This window comes from Elephas maximus, chromosome 10, assembly GCF_024166365.1.
Source record: "Elephas maximus indicus isolate mEleMax1 chromosome 10, mEleMax1 primary haplotype, whole genome shotgun sequence".
Lineage (NCBI taxonomy): Eukaryota > Metazoa > Chordata > Mammalia > Proboscidea > Elephantidae > Elephas > Elephas maximus.
The window spans coordinates 46,834,846-46,851,480 of NC_064828.1; the positions used below are offsets into that span (position 1 = coordinate 46,834,846).

General features: G+C 43.5%; 1 long non-coding RNA gene across 1 annotated transcript in view; it reads right to left on the reverse strand.

Annotated features, from left to right (window-relative positions):
* LOC126084651 (uncharacterized) overlaps positions 1-16,501 on the reverse strand; it is a 99,866-nt gene extending 83,365 nt beyond the window's left edge. Inside the window, exon 1 of the long non-coding RNA XR_007519046.1 lies at positions 16,357-16,501. This is a non-coding gene — a long non-coding RNA (uncharacterized LOC126084651). The remainder of the gene's footprint in view (positions 1-16,356) is intronic.
* Between the last annotated feature and the right edge of the window lie 134 nt (positions 16,502-16,635).

Sequence of the window (16,635 nt, forward strand, 5' to 3'; positions counted from 1 at the left end):
AGCCTCCACAGCCTGTGAGCCAGCAGGCTACCAACTGACCTGCCAATCTTGGATTCGTCAGCCCCTGCAGCTATGTGAGTCAATAGAAGCCGCCAGCCTGAAGCATGACCCACAGACCTGGAACTTGCCAGCCTATACAACTGTATGAGCCATTATCTTTGAGATAAATGTCTCTCTCTCTCTGTGTATATATATATATATGTTTATGTATGTGTGTGTGTATATATATATCCAAACAAAAAAACAAAACCAGTGCCGTCAAGTCGATTCCAACTCATAGCGACCCTATAGGACATAGTAGAACTGCCCCATAGAGTTTCCAAGGAGTGCCTGGCGGATTCAAACTGCCAACCCTTTGGTTAGCAGCCATAGCACTTAACCACTATGCCACCAGGGTTTCCATATATATATACACACACACATATTTGTGTGTGTGTGTGTATGCTTCACTGGTTTTGGTTCTCTAGAGAACCCAAGCTAAGATATTTGGTACTAAGAGTGGTTGTAGGGAAACAAAATTATAATGATGAGTTTTCTAAACTGGTTCCCAAGTCTGTTTAAAGATGTTGATGACTCTGCTTCCAGTAGTAAAGAAGGCACTGCTAATACATAGCACAATGTGGCAATAGAAATACACAAAATATCATCACCAATGGATCAAATATTGATGAGAGGCAAGGTTCTGGGTGCTCCCTTGTTCGATATTTTTCTACAGATTTGTCGGAATGGGGGTATAACGAAGCTGGTTAGTTGGTCCTACTTTCACTAGACAAAGTGGTGAAAGAAAGATATGAGCTCAGGGCTTCAGAGTCACAGTTCAAGCAACACATAAATGACCCCAAAGTTGCCACTTGTGCCCTGAAAACCTTATTTCTTGTAGTAACAGAGCTGATACTGCCAAAAAGCAAACCCAGAGTCTTATCATAAGAGAGGCTGAATCACACCAGTTGAATTCCCAATCTCATTTAGTGACTGAAGCTATGGTGATAGCATTGGTTTGGCATAAGTGGGATCCTGAAACTTGAGATAGGGACATGTGGGCAGATAATCAGGAAGCTGAGGATGCTGTGCTCCTAAATTCTTTTCAATCACTCCTGCCAACAGAACTAGCCCTCACTCCCATATGAAGAGATTGCTGCATCTTTGTTGGCTAAGCCACCCTCCCCAGTAAAACCATTATCCCCTCCACCCCCATCTGATAACATTAACCCAGCCGTGTCTGAGGAGCCTTCATCTGAGTCATCACCTGGAGAGGTGTCTGAGTCATTGCCTGGGGTATCACATGAGGTAGGCACCTTACAAGACATTGCTGGATGTTCTTAGAACACATTCCCACCACTCATTTATAACTAGGCTTAAGTCCCAGTGAGCCGAAAAGGTGAAGGACAAAGGTTAACCCAGGAGGAGGTACGCTACACTCCAGAAGAACTGCTGGACTTTTCTAATATGCACAAAAGTCTGGGAAGTATGTGTAGGAATGTCCATTAAGGGTGTGGGATAAGGGTGCAAGGGACATAAAGTTGGATCTGTCTGAGTTTATTGATATGGGCCCACTAAGCACAAAAATTCTTCATTCAGTGTTTCACCTTGAGAGTTAGAAAAGGATCAAATAGTATATTTGGTTGGTTTGCTGAAGCATGGATTACATGGTGGCCTACACTAAATCAAGCTTAAGTCTCAGACCTGCTTTGGTATACTATAAAAGAAGGTATCCAAAGGCTTAGGGAAATTGACACGTTTGAGTGTGTTTACCAGGATAGACACACAGACCCACATGGAGTACCCAGAGGACACACCTTTTACCACAATGGGTAGGAACAAATTTGTAAAGGAAACCCCAGCATCCTTGAAGACTTCTGTGATGGCTATTTTGTGTAAATCAGATTTGACAGTGGGAACTGCTCTAACTGAATTAAGACACCTAACTACAGTGGTGCTGATTGGACCCCATTGTGATAAGAGCCAAGTGGCAGCACTCAATCAACAAAGTGGACATGCTTACCGTGACAGACACTGAAATCAAAGCAGTCACCAGAATAGTCTAATTCATATGGATTTATGGCTTACTTAGTCAAGTTTCCCCAGGAGTGAAATACATGGGAAATCTACTAAATATTTACTTGATCTGTTCAAGTGGAGACATTCTAGGTCAAGTGAATGGCAATCTAACTTGAATCACCAGAATAGAGAGTCACAGCCCCTCCATCAATGACAGACCCACAACCCCTTGAATGAAGGGGAGGCTAGGTCCCCTTGGGGAAGGATCCCACTACACTGCCAAAAATTATACTGTTAATCTTTCTCCCAGCCTTCCCCAAAGAGATCTACAGCCTTTTACAAGAGTGACTATTCACTGAAAAAAAGAAAATAGACTTTTCAGGGATTACTGGATACTGGCTCTGAATTGACACTAATTCCAGGAGACCAGAAACTTCACTGTAGCCCACAAGTCACAGTGGGGGTGTACAAAGTTCAAGTTACTAAGTTTTAGCTCAGGTTCATCTCACAGTGGGTCTCATGGGTCTCCGAAACCATCCTATAGTGATCTCCCCAGTACCAGAATGCAAAATTGGAATAGACATACTTAGCAACTCTCAGAACCCCCACACTGGATTTCTGACATGTGGAGTAGGGGCTATTATGGTAGAAAAAGCCAAGTGAAAGCCAACAGAACTGCCCTAACTAGGAAAATAGTAAACTAAAAGCAATACCTCATTCCTGGGACAGATTGCAGTGATTATTACCACCATCAAAGACTTGAAAGATGCAGGGGTGGTGATTCCCACCACGTCCCCATTCGACTCACCTATTTGGTCTGAGCAAAAAACAGATGGATTACTGTAAGCTTAACCAGGTGGTGACGCCAATTGCAGCAGCTGTCCCAGATGTGGTTTCATTGCTTGAGTAAATTAATATATCTCTTGGTGCCTGGTATGCAGCTATTTATCTGGTCAATGCCTTTTTCTGGATTCTGGTTTTGAACGAATACCAGAAACTTTTTGCCTTCAGCTGGCAAGGCCAGCAATATACCTTAAGTGTCCTACCTCAAGGCTATATCAACTCTCCAGTCCTATGTCATAATTTAGTCCACAGCGACCTTGATCGCCTTTCCCTTCTACAAGACATCACACTGGTCCATTATATTGATGACATTATGCTGATTGGACCTAGTAAGGAAGGAAGAAGTGTCAGTAACTCTGGACTTACTGGTAAAACATTTGCATGCTAGAGGGTGGGAAATTAATCCCATAAAAATTCGGGCATCTTCCAATTAGTGAAATTTCTAGGTGTCCAGTGGTGTGGGGCATGTCAAGATATTTCTTCTAAAGTGAGGGATAAGTTATTGCATCTGGACCCTCCCACAGCTAAAAAGGAGGCCTGGTTGGCCTGTTTGGATTTTGAAAGCAACAAATCCCTTATTTGGGTGTGCTGCTCTCACCTGTTTATCAAGTGATTCAAAAAACTGCTAGTTTTGTGCGCAATCCAGAACAAGAGAAGGCTCTCCAACAGATTCAGGCTGCCATGCAAGTCACTCTGCCACTTGGGCCGTATGACCTGGCTGATTCAGTGGTGCTTGAAGTGGCAGATGGAGATGCTGTCTGGAGACGTTGGCAGGTCTTATTGGTGAATCACAGTGCAGATTTCAGAACAAACCCCTGCCATCCTCTGCAAATAACTACTCTCCTTTTGAGAAATAGCTTTTGGCTTGGTATTGGGCCTTAGAAGAGAATGAACTCTTAACCATGGGACACCAAGTCACTATGCAACCTAAGCCACCCATCTTGAACTGGGCGTTGTCTGACTCAGAGCAATAAAGTCAGACACGCACAGCAGCACTCCATTATTAAACGAAAGTGGTATATATGAGATCAGGCCTGAGCGAGACCTGAAGGCACAAGTAAGTTGCATGAGGAAGTAGCCCAAATGGCCATGGTCTCCACTCCTGTCACATTACCTTCCCTATCTCAGTCTGCAATTATGGCCTCATGGGGAGTTCCTTATGATCAGTTGACTGAGGAAGAGAAAATTCATGCCTGGTTTACAAATGGTTCTGCACAATATGCAGCCATCACTCGAAAGTGGACAGTGACAGCACTGCAGCTGCTTTCTGGGACTTCCCTGAAGGACAGAAGTGAAGGGAAATCCTCCCAACGGGCAAAATTTTGAGCAGCACACCTGGTTGTTCACTTTGCTTGAAAGGAGAAATGGCCAGATGTGTGACTGCATAGTGATTCATGGGCTGTGGCCAGTGGTCTGGTTGGATGGTCAGGGATGTGGTAGGAACACAATTGGACAATTGACGACAAGGAAGTATTGGGAAGAGTATGTGGATAGTCCTCTCTGAATGGGCCAAAGAAGTGAAGATATTTGGGTCTCATGCAATCCTTACCAAAGGGTAACCTCGGGAGAGGAGGATTTTAACAATCAAGTGGGTAGGATGACTCATTCTGTGGAAACCAGTCATCTTCTTTCCCCAGCCACTCTCATCATTGCTCAATGGCTCATGAACAAAGTGGCCATGATGGCAGGCATGGAGGTTATGCATGGGCTCAGCAACACAGACTTCCACTTACCAAGAACAACTTGGCTACAGCCACTGCTGAGTGCTCAATCTGCCAGCAGCAGAGACCAACACTGAGTCTCCAGTATGGCACTATTCCTTGAAGTGATCAGCCAGCAACCTAGTGGCAGGTTGATTACATTAGACCATTCCATCATGGAAAGAACAGTGTTTCATTCTTACTAGGATAGACACTTTGGATATGGATTTGCCTTCTGTCATGGATTGAATTGTGTCCTCCCAAAGTATGTGTTAATTTGGTTAGGCCATGATTCTCAGTATTGCGTGGTTGTCCTCCACTTTGTGATTTCCCATGTGTTATAAATCATAATCTCTGCCTGCGGTTAAAGAGGATTAGGGTGGGATATAACACCCTTTGCTCAGGTTCATCCCTGATCCAATGTAAAGGGAGTTTCTCTGGTGTGTGGCCTGCACCACCTTTTGTCTTACTAGAGATAAAAGGAAAGGGAGGCAAGCAGAGAGTTGGGGACTTTGTATCACCAACAAAGAAACACCAGGAGCAGAGTGCACCTTTTGGACCCAGGGTTCCTGCACGGAGAAGCTCCTAGTAGAGGGAAAGATTGATGAGAAGGACCTTTCTCTGGAGCCAACAGAGAAAGAAAGCTTTCCCCTGGAGCTGACACTCTGAATTTGGATTTCTAGCCTACTAGACTGTGAGAAAATAAATTTCTCTTTGTTAAAGCCACCCACTTGTGGTATCTCTGTTATAGCAGCACTAGATGAGTAAGACAGAATTTGGTACCGAAAGAGTAGAGTGCTGCTCTAACAGATACCTAAAATGTGGAAGAGATTTTGAAACTGTGAACGGATAGAAGACTCAGAAGGAAAGTGAGAACTGTTAACACCACAGAAGGTGAGAAACAGCAGCAGCAAACCGGCATCAACAGTGGACCAGCAGCAGCAGAACCAAGAGACCAGCACCAGACAGCGCTGGAGCCAACCCACGGAGCGAGAGAGCTGAGTGCCCGTGCTCAGGAGGATTCCTGGTGGAGTGGGGTGCCTTCAGGCACTTATCAGTGTAGTTACTGAGCTTTGGAACACTAGCCCCAGCAGAACAGATGCGTGAGTCCTGACGGCTGAGGCCAAGGAATCAGGAAGCTGAAGAAATAAGGAACACAGGAAGCCAAGCTGCCTCAGTCTCAAAAGGTATAGCCATGGCCTCTGGTGTTTCTAAGGGTGGAGTAGCCACTCAGATGGACTAGGACAATGGTGTACCTAAAGTCGAGAGAACAGAGTTGTCATCCCAGTGGGCCTGGAAGGCAGAGCTGAAGCCCAGAGCTGCGGGGCCTCCACTCAGAATCCAGAGAGTGTGGCCAATACCTAGACTCTAGAGGGCAGGGCCATTGTGTGAATGGTCTCAGAGAACAGAGGTTTATTTTCAAAGCCTTGAGTGCTAATGTAATGTGTTCTGCTGACTTGCTTGGTGCCTGTTATGCCTTCTTTCCCTGTAATTTCTTTCAATTGTAATGGAAATGTCTAGCTTGTGCCTGCCAGTGACACCTCCATACCTTTTGAAGCAGATAGCTTGTATTCTGGATTTCACAGATGAAAATGAGTTGTTGGATTTTGGACTTGCAGTTGATTTAAGACTTTTGCTGTGATATAATGGAGTGAATGTGTCTTACATGCAGCAAGGGCATGGATTTTTGGAGGCTGAAGGGTGGAATGTCATGGATTGAACTGTGTCCCCCCAAAATATGTGTCAACTTGGTTAGGCTATGATTCCCAATACTGTGTAGTTGTCCTCCATTTTGTGATTTTCCTATGTGTTATAAATCATAATCTCTGCCTGTGGTTAAAGAGGATTAGGGTGGGATATAACACCCTTGCTCAGGTCACATCCCTGATCCAATGTAAAGGGAGTTTCCCTGGGGTGTGGCCTGCACCACCTTATATCTTACAAAAGATAAAAGGAAAGGGAAGCAAGCAGAGAGTTGGGGACTTTATACCACCAAGAAAGAAGCATCGGGAGCAGAGCATGTCCTTTGGTCCCGGGGTTTCTCGCAGAGATGCCCCTTGTCCAGGGGAAGATTGATGAGAAGGACTTTTCTCCAGAGGCGAAAGAGGGAAAAAGCCTTCCCCTGGAGCTGACACCCTGAATTTGGACTTCTAGCCTACTAGACTGAGAAAATAAATTTCGCTTTGTTAAAGCCATTCACTTGTAGTATTTCTGTTATAGCAGTGCTAGGTGACTAATTCCCTGCACACTTTGCCTCTACCAAAATTACCGTTCATGAACTCATAAAACGTCTTATCCACTGTCATGGTATCACACACAGCATCATCTCGGATCAAGGGACACTCTTCACAGCAAATGAAGTGTGACATTGGGTCCATGCTCATGGAATTCACTGGTCTTACCATGTTCAGCATCACCCTGAAGCAGCTGGCTTGACAGAATGATGGAACAGCCTTCTAAAGACACAATTATGGCACCAGCTAGGTGGCAATACCTTGCAGGATTGGGGCAATATTGTCCAGGAGGTTGTATATGCTCTAAGCCACCATCCAATATATGGTATTTTTTCCCTCGTAGCCAGGGTTCATTGGTCCAGGAATCAAGGGGTGGAAATGGGAGTGGCACCACTCACTATTATCCCTAGTGATGCCCTTGCAAAGTTTTTGCTTCCTGTCCCAGCGACCCTATGCTCTGCAGGTCTGGAGGTCATTGTTCCAAATAGAGGAATGCTCCTACCCAGAGATACAACACTGATTCCATTGAACTAGAAGAATGCCTTCCAGCCACTTTGGGCTCCTCACAACCCTGAATCAACAGGCAAAGAAGCAAGTTACTGTATTGGCTGGTGTGATTGATACTGATTACCAAGGGGAAATCAGACAGATAGTACATAATGGAGGTAAACTGGAATGTCTGGAATACAGGAGATCCCTTCGGACATCTCTTAGTACTACCATGCCCTGTGATTAAAGTCAATGGAAAACTACAGCAACCCAATTCCAACATGACTTCTAATTGCCCAGACCCTTCAGGAATGAAGGTGTAGGTTGCCCCACCAGGTGCAGAACTACAACCAGCTGAGGTGTTTGCTGAGGGCAAAGGGAATACAGAATGGGTGGTAAAACAAAGGAAGTCTAAAAACCAGTTACAACCATGTGACAAGTTGCAGAAATGACGACTATAATTGTTGTTATGTGTGTTCCTTCCCTGTACGTGTGCATCAAATATTTATGTATTCTTCACTTATAAAATATAAGATGTAAACACAGCTAGTGTGTTTTCAGTTGTATGCTTGTTAGTTATATCATGTTAGGTGCAAGTATGGCTTTGTAATTGTCTCTATTTAGAGACTGTCTATGGTTTAAGATGTGTACAGGTGCCAAGTTGACAAGGGGTGGGCTGTGATGGTTAGAGTTGTGTGTCAACTTGGTTGGGCCATGATTCTTGGTGGTTTGGCAGTTATGTAGTGATGCAGTTTGGCAGTTATGTAATGATGTCATTATTCTCCATTTTGTGATATAATCTCCTCCATGAACTAAGCTGATGTAATCAGCCAATCAGTTGTAAGGGGAGTTACCTCAGTGTGTGGCCTGTATCCAATATATATGGACATTCTCGAAAAGCTTGCTGGCTTTTGCTTGCTCTGGATCTTGCATCTGGCTCATCATCATCTGACCTCTAGTTCTTGGGACTTGAGCCAGCGGCCTGCTGTATTGCCTGCCAATCTTGGGATTCATCGGCCTCTGCAGCTGTGAGCCAGGAGCTGCTGTTTTACCTGCTGATCTTGGGTTCATCAGCCCCTGCAGCTATGTGAGTCAGGAGAAGCCTCCAGCCTGATACTTGACCTGCAGACCTAGGACTTGCCAACCTCTAGAATCATGTGAGTCATTTCCTTGAGATAAATCTCTGTATATTTAGATAGATATAGCTACAGCTATCATTATCATTATATAGTTATATAGATAGATATGCTTCATTTGTTTTGCTTCTCTAGAGCATCCAGCCTACACACCCTCCAAAGCATGTTCCACATTGTACCCAATGTGATCTTTCTAAAACGAAAGTATGTTATCACTCCTCACTGCTTGGGATAAAGTTCATACTTCTCAATATGGCTTAGAAAGTCCTGTAGTATCTACAAACCACCTATTTTCTACACCATGTACCTTATACGTGACCTTTTTTCCTCAGTCCCTGAGGGAATGTCACCACTTACCAAGTTGCTCAAGCCAGAAACTCTGCCCTTCCCCTCACCCTTCATATCTAACTAGTCACCGCATCCTGTTGTTTCTATCTCCAGTGCCGCCACCCTGGTCTAAGCTACCACTTTTTCTCACCTGGACTATTATTAAACTGGCCTTCCCCCACTGAAGAAGGCATAAAACAGATGATTCTCACGAATAGGTGGTCAACCAAGCTCAGTAAGTTCAATTTTGTACTTTTTAATACATAAGAACATATGATATATTCTTGAAAACCCTGTAGATTTTTAAGAATCATGGAAACTGGAGAGCTTTCATGTAAACTATAAAGAAAAAACAAAATCTAGGTTTTTCATATATTCAGAAGACTAAAAGCTAACAAAGCAAGAAGACAAAATACCAAAAGAAAACTCTCTTAAAAAAAAAAAAAGTTACTTTAATTGAATCATGGTACTATTTTATCACTCAAAGTAAATATTGGAAAGAACTGTGAAGAGTCTGAGATTTTACTATATTTGTAAGCTAACAAGTTAACCTACTACTGTTTCATGAATGTGGGTAGAAGACATGAGACTCCAAGGTCAGAGACAGTAATAGCAGTACCTAGAGTGTCAGCTTTTTCTTGTTCTGGTTCCCCATGCTCCAATTCTCATAGGGTGATGCAGACACCCAGGTGACATCTGCACACCCAAGAAGTTGCATTACATTAGAGAATCCAAAATTTTTTACACTGGAATGAGTATAAGACCCTTTGCTCCAGAGGTAGACACTATATCTTCCAAGGTTCTAAGCAAACCAGCCCTTTGTTCTGAAAGGAGACACAGAACCAAGACTATTCACTGTACAAACATCCTTGAAAAGATAGTCCAAAACAAAGACAACCAGTGCCAGCACTCACAAGACATGCAGAAACATGAGAGACACACAGAAAACTGTCTCCCAACAAATCATACCCTTCCCCCATTTCTACAGTTTTGGCTTCCAGCAAATTTTCCCATGACTATGCCATTCCATCAGTCACTCTAACTAATCTGACCAGTAGAGACTGGGACCAAATCAATTTGTCTCAGACAGTATTTAATTAAGGTAGGAGTCCAGGCAACAGGATGAGACCACCCTGCAGTATTGAGCTGAGCCACGTCCCCCAGGATCCTGGACCCAACCAGCTGAACAAATCCCTGAAACAATCAGGGTTTACCAGAAAGCCAGGTGACTTTATCCTTAAATTGCAGTATTGACTTTTCCATTTCACATGAGTCAATAATCTAGGCACAGCAAGATGTTTCAGAGGTTGCAAAGACTCCACCTTGGCCTGGGAGGAAGAAGTCATATCCATAACAACTCTGAGCAGTGACTTGAGGCTGAGCTGAACTGCTTCCAGGGCTGGGGTGGTGTCATTAATCACTTTAGCTAAAGTCATGGAAAATTTTTGTACCACTTTTTCTAAGTGAATGGCTCCCATCACAGGGTAACTGCTGGAAAGGTGTGCATAAACAATGAATCTTTCTGGGGGAGATATTCCAAGTAACTAAGGATAGCCTCAGTTTGGAGACATCTCTGTGGTCCTTTGAGGGCAATGTGATCTACTGGTAAACCAAAACCAAACCCACTCCCATCAAGTCAATTTCAACTCATAGTGACCCTACAGGACAGAGCAGAACAGCCCCATAGCGTTTCCAAGGAGCGCCTGGTGGATTTGAACTGCTGACCTTTTGGTTAGCAGCCATAGCTCTTAACCACTTCACCACCAGAGTTTCCTGGTAGTGTTTCCTTAAACATTTTTAGGTGTCTTATGATTGCCTCTAAGGGTGTTTTCAGGAGAGTCAAGTTAATGCCTGACTTCCACGTAAGTTAAATCTTGAGGGCACACATGGTGCCCCTGTAAAGAAAATGCTGTTGAACCTCCCCAAGTGGGACCTGCATCAGTCCCTCAGAGGGCATTGCTTGACAATGCCTTAACAGGGCCTTCTGGCAGGCTTGCAAACTTTAAGTCTCCCCGTTCAGTCTAAATAATTAAGTCTAGTCCCTGACTTTGGAGGGATTACCTGAAGGCTATCACACCAACTTTCCTATTTGTCCAACCCCCCAGACAGGTGGCATTTAATCACCCCCAGGGAATGAATGAGTGGCTACGGGAATGGAGGTAGTGAAGACAGATGTTTTACATGGAGAATAAAGAAGCTGGGGAGCTGGGATCTTCCCCTGCTTTGCCCAGTAGACTTCTCGGTAAGGTTAAAGGGAACGTCAGTGAATCATGGTCAAAGCGTCCGGGAAGAGAGGATTTGGCAGATTTAGCAGCTAGGTCAATTTAAGGTGCTTGCAAAAGTTTGGGAGAGTCACGCCAGGGCATTTTCCTTCAAGAAGAAGGATCCAGGCGTGGCTCTGAAAGACATAAGTCATTAGAGTTCCTTCCTCCCCCATGCCTCCACGTATTGGAGGTGTTCTCTATCACCACAAGATCAGTTTGTCCCATTCTATAGCTATAACTTTACGTTTTTTCCAGTTATCTCTATTCACACCAAGACCTTTCTTCAGAAAGAGTCAGATGCAAGAGGAATATGGTATTTTTATAAAACTTACAGACGTTCATTTTATCCTCCACTTTGGCCTGCATGAGCCACTGTTGGGTGACTCATGAAGCTGTGTACTCAACCAGATGATCACCATCCTTATAACGCCATGTTGATCTAACAAGACAATCCAAGTGGCTGGGTCAGAATTAAGTTTGAAATCCCTAGGTCTTTTAGCTGGGCTGCCACTTGGACAGTGTACTAATTGGTTGGCCTAGAGATCCCATTAGTGAAACATATCACACCCAGGAAAGGTCAGGGAGAAATCCCAATTTAAAAATAATAATAGATTCTCCTGATGATTAACCAGGAAGTAGCTTAGAGGAGATGATGTCTTTCTGGGGGCAGCAGCCACATTCAGTGACCAAACCACCTTATTAAGGTAGGTAGAGGAGGAGGTGAAACAGGTAAAGTGAAAAAATCTATTTGAGTTTTTGGAGGCCATTCCAAAAGTGAGCAATACCAGACGCCTGTGAATAGTAGAAAGTGTGGAATGTCCATTGAATACCCAGACCAGCAGCACATTGTTAAGTAGTTTTTGTAATGATAAAAGCCATACCATTGTCAGGTTACAAAAGGTCTGGAAAACTAAAAACATGGTACAGTTTAGTTTCAAGGGCCACAATGGTTTGGCCACAGTCAGCTGATCAGACTGGAATGCAATATTGTAACCTGAAAAAATGTCAACAGCAGCGAGGCACCAAGGATAGCCTTGAGAGTAGATCGATCTGCCAGGAGCAAAGGAAGGAGGGGTAATGGCCAATGCTATGGGACTCCCATCACCACATGCCAACTTTTGGCAGGAGTCACAAGTCCGGCATGTGGTGGTTCCCTCTGTATCAGAAACAGGAACATAGTGGATGTGTTGCCATGCCAAGTATGATGATAGATCCTGGCAGTAATGGTGGCAATCTGGGCAGTCAGTCTTGATCAGCAGCTTTATACCAAAGAACCAGCCCTTATTCTGGGTATCCATATGAGTGACTCACACAGTTCGATCAGGAGATGTGATCTGTCATCACATTTTGCAACCCCAAAGAGGAGTGTCCTTAATCTACTACCAGACTATAGTTTTCCAAATGACAGACCACACCAATACACCACTGGCAACAGCCCAGGAGTCAGTAAAAATATAGGAAGCTTCATCAAGGGGAGCATTGGCCAGAGCTGTGAGAACAGCCTGGCGTTTTGCACAGTGAGTAGTGTGACCAGGTCCATGTTTGGTTCTGTAGAGCTGGCAGGGGGACTGAATAGTAGCAGAAGCCCAGTGGATAGCAGCAGGTTTTAGCTTACTTAGCCAAACCGTCAGTGAACTAGGCCCAAACATTTAGGGTTATTTCTGTGAATTGAGGGCCTCATTAACTCAGCAGTTTTGCTTCAGGCAGTGGCATTGGAGATAAAAGTATTCCCAGAGGGATTTGTGTTGTTGTTGTTAGCTGCCCTCCACTTCATCTAAAGCTTAGATGCCAGCGGAGCTGGAGCCAGGTGCTAGAGCTGGAGCCATATCAGCTGCATTCTTGAATATGGCATTTCCATTTGACAATGAGGCTTGTTTGATCCTTCTCATCTTGTCTATGAGTCCAGTTGGGACTACAAGGCTGGAGAGTCACATTCCCTCCATGGGTCAGAGCCCAGTAGCAAGCTAATTTCAAAACTGGTGTATGTGGAGAGGGCAAGATCATGGCAACTGGTTTTTCTGGGAAAGTAACCTGATAGCCATATAAGGAAGGCAAGGAGTTCAAATACCCAAGTGGCATCTCCTAGTGGAGGCTAGCCTTTTTTTGCCAGACACCAACTGATAAAATCATTAGTCACAAAGACTTGTAGCTTATGAAAACTAAAACTGTAAATTCTTAGAAGAAAATGTAGGGGCAAGGTTCTCAGCCCTAGTGTACTACAACAGATTATCAGATATGATAACAAAAGCTTGAGCTGAAAAATAGATAAATAAAAAAAAAACCTTATAAAAATTACTTGTATACATCAAAGGACTTTATCAACACAGTGAAAACACAACTTACAAACTGGGAGAAAATTTTCAGGAACCATATATCAAATAAGGGCCTAATATCCAAAATACAGAAACTTTGGTGGTGTAGTGGTTAAGAGCTACGGCTGCTAACCAAAAGGTCGGCAGTTCGAATCCACCAGGTGCTCCTTGGAAACCCTATGGAGCAGTTCTACTCTGTCCTACAGGGTCAGTATGAGTTGGAATTGCCTCACTGGCAATGAGTTTTTATCCAAAATACATATAAGACTTCTACAACTTAACAAAAAGACAAAAAACAACCCAATCAAAAAATGGGCAAAGGACTGGAACAGACAATTCACCAAAGAGAATATTCAAATAGCCAACAAGCACACGAAAATATGTTTAACAATATTAGTCCTTGGAAAAATGTAAATCAAAATCACAATGAGATATCACCTCACCCCCATTAGAATGGCAATGATCAAAAAAAAAAAACAAGTGTTGGCGGGGAGGTGTGGAGAAAACGGAACTGTCACCCACTGCTGGTGGGAATATAAAATGGTGCAGTCCCTGGAAAACAGTTTGGAAATTCCTCAAAAAGTTGAACACAGAATTAACACATGACCCAGCAATCCCAATCCCAATCCTAATCCTAGGTAGATGCCCAGAAGAAGTGAAGGTAGATATGCAAACAGAAACCTACACACCAACGCTCATTCCAGTACTTTTCACAATAACCAAAAGGTGGAAACAGCTGAAATGTCCATCAGCGTATGAATGGACAATGGAACATTACAAAGCCATGTACAGAAATAAAGCTCGGATGCATGCCACAATATGGATGAACCTTGAAAACATTATGCTGAGCAAAATGAGTCAGTAGCAAAAGGACAAATACTGGATGATCTCACATATGAAATAAGCAAATACATAGAAACCAATGATTATTAATGATTATCGCGGTTGAAAGGTTGTTTGGGGAGCGCTGAGTTTACATTAATGGTGGTGGGATGTTTTGGAGAAAGGACAGCAATTATGGCACCACAACATGAAAAATAATCAGTGTCATCGTATTGTAAATGTGGAAGTTGTGTTGGTGAATGTTTTAGTGTGTGTATATTTTCACCACAATGATAAAAGGGGGAGTCATCAGGGTATAAGGGTTGTGGGGTCCCAAAGGTACTAGTAAATCTCTTCATGAATCTCTTCCCAATCAAGAGAATGACCTCTGACACAAGAATTCATACCACGGGGATGTAAAACATCAATACCAATTATATATTCATCAGTAATGTGACCACAAGGTCACATTACTTTCCCTTCTCCATTGAAAGTTGCCCAAACCCCGTCAATTAAATTCAGGTGCCCCTTCCCCCCAAGGCACTAGGTGGGAGAGTGAATTGGGTAACTGTATCCAACAGACGTAAGTTTTCATCTCTCCCCTGCAAAGTTCTCCAGCATACTCAGGAGGGTGCGTATAGGGCGTCACCCCTAATCATCTTTCTCCATCATGAAGCTGAGGTTGGAGTAGAAGGGAAGGAAGAGATCAGGGGCACAGAGGAAGAGAGCAGCTCTGAGTCAGCAAGCAAAGCTCTGCATTCAACTTCGGTTTCAGGTAGCCACTCGTTTGCAGCTCAACCAAATGAACTTCTAATGTTTTCAGGCCACCCAAAGATCTGTACTGAACAGCATGTTCCTCACTGCTGACACAATTTATTTCAGCTTTAGGGATTCGTTGTCTTAGCGCAGCCACAGCTACTTCACCTTTAGGCTGGAGATGTGGCTCTTGTTTCACTGTCATAAGGTCTCTTCTTTCGCCTGCTTGGAGGAGAATGAACAACAAAACAACCACAGCACTATTTAAGCAGCTTCTGTAAAGACTACTTCTCACTGCTCAGCCTCTGAACGTTAACTAACAAGTGGGCTAGTGGGAGCCCTGCTAGCACAGTGATTAAAGAACTCAGCTGCTAACCAAAAGGTTGGTGGCTCAGCTGCTCTGCGGGAGAAAGAGGTGGCAGTCTGCTTTCTTAAACTCTATGTGGCAGTTCTACTTTATCCTATAGGGTCACTATGAGTCGGAATCGACTCGACGGCAGTGGTTTAGGCTAGTGGGGGATCCTTATTTCCCTTACCTATCCAATACTTAGGTGAGAGCATTTACTACTGGATCCCAGAGAGTTATCTCATATCCCCAAACCTGGCCTGTGGGGCCATCATCCTTTCTCTTCCAAAGACCATGTCTCTGTCAACATCCCACTCTCATACCAAACTGTCAAGAACTGTGAAGGGTCTGAGATTTTACCCTATGTGCAAGCTAACAAGTTAGCCTGACAGTTTTGTAGATGCTGGCAAAAGACACAAGATTCATGGATCAGAGACAAAAGAACTTCATTATTCTCAGCAATAGCCAAAGTCTCAACATCTTTTTGTTCCACTTCTCCAAGCCCCAGTTTCCAGAGAACAATGCCAAAAGGTCCAGGTGAGAACTGTAAATGCAGAGGGTTGAATTACAGGAGAGGAACCTTGAGCTTAGGGGCCCTTTGTTCCCGAAGGAAACTCTTTATCTTTCAAGGCTCTAAGCAAACCTGCCCTTTGATCTGCAGGGAGATCTATCTTCCAGGGTCATTTGCTATACAAACATCCTTGAAAGAATAGTCTAGAATAAAGGCAGTCAGTATCTCTTCTCACAAGGTACAGAAGCGTAAAAGATCCATGGAGAACTGTCTTAATAAATACCTTAAACATATTAAGTGGAAATGATCTTTCCATTTGGTAAAAAAAATAAACCAGACTCTTGCAACAGTGGGTGGGAATCTGCTCCCCTGATAACCTTTTGATAGACATGCTCCTATTTCTTTCTCTGACTTTCCTCCAGATTCCCTGTGAGGCTAAGATTGTCTTCCACCTGTCTCACAGGCCAGTGTTAATAACAATCATCGGCCATATAACAGCAATTTAATGCATTTCAGCAAGGAGTAGGGACAAATAAAGGTTTCTGAGCAAAAGGCAGAATAGGTACCCCGATACCCATCTAAAGTAGTGATTCTCAACTTTTCCTGTCATCAACTCACCAGAGGGATATCAGGCATCCACTTGTCAGTGATTCTCTGTGGGGGACGACAGAGAAAAAACCAAGTTTGTGCATTAACAGAATAACTTGCAAGTTAAAGCCTCCTGTTGATAATTTTGCTTGAGACAGTATGAATACAGCTAAGACACAACCATATCCAATTATTTTTAACTACTTCAAGCTAAATAACTACATATTTTATCTTTACCACTTCTAATAGTGATGATAGAAACTGACTATAAAATACTAAACTTTTATGTATTACTTTGTACCTCTAGAC